The sequence below is a fragment of the Etheostoma spectabile genome, chromosome 2, assembly GCF_008692095.1.
Source record: "Etheostoma spectabile isolate EspeVRDwgs_2016 chromosome 2, UIUC_Espe_1.0, whole genome shotgun sequence".
NCBI lineage: Eukaryota > Metazoa > Chordata > Actinopteri > Perciformes > Percidae > Etheostoma > Etheostoma spectabile.
This window is the reverse complement of record NC_045734.1, coordinates 5286724-5287399: the sequence shown is the minus strand read 5'-3', so window position 1 is coordinate 5287399 and position 676 is coordinate 5286724. Positions and strand designations below refer to the sequence as shown.

The following is a 676-nucleotide window of genomic DNA, read 5'->3' as shown; positions in this document are numbered from 1 at the left end:
AGGAGCAGGTAACCATAGTCCTCAGAAATCCACCGGAGGTTAGAACAACATCACAAAGAAAGAGGAAGGTGAGGGACATCTGGCGGACTTTCCGTCAGCAACTTTAAACCAATCAACTCCCCCCAAACATCAATGTTGTCGATATAGACTGAGTAAGGGTTGATGCCCAACGACTGGAGGTATGCAGTATCGGGAATTAATGGGCGACGGTGAGGCCAGAACCATCTGGCGTGCCGTCCATTAATTACCTGATAATCGACACCTCAAAGGGCATTAACCCACCTATACCATGGTCACTTGCCAAATAACATTTTAAGACAATTTATTCATATTTCATACATCCAAATCTAAAGTTTCTTTCAAACGGGAGATATTTCTTGTCCGCTCAGACACCTACGATCCAGAAAGCTAACGTTATACTATCAAGATTCCAAGCCAATATCATTGTGTACAGTTGACAATCAGTAAATACAATTTGACTGTAATGTAATGTTTTACAACAAGACAAGCTAGCTATCAGCCTTGTCATTGTGCTCAAATCAATATCAAGACTTTCACGAAGAAATGAGGAGTGGACTGTCGGCCGTAGCCTTAATTAACGACGGAACAGGAACGGGATGATAAATAAATATGCAATAACGCTGTTGAGGATAATGTGACGATAGAGTGTGTGTGT

The 676-nt window shown here is 41.7% G+C and overlaps 1 protein-coding gene across 3 annotated transcripts in view; it reads left to right on the top strand.

The window, feature by feature from the left end:
* slkb (STE20-like kinase b) overlaps positions 1-676 on the top strand; it is a 29010-nt gene that overhangs the window by 20778 nt on the left and 7556 nt on the right. The gene's annotated exons all lie outside the window — the stretch shown is intronic.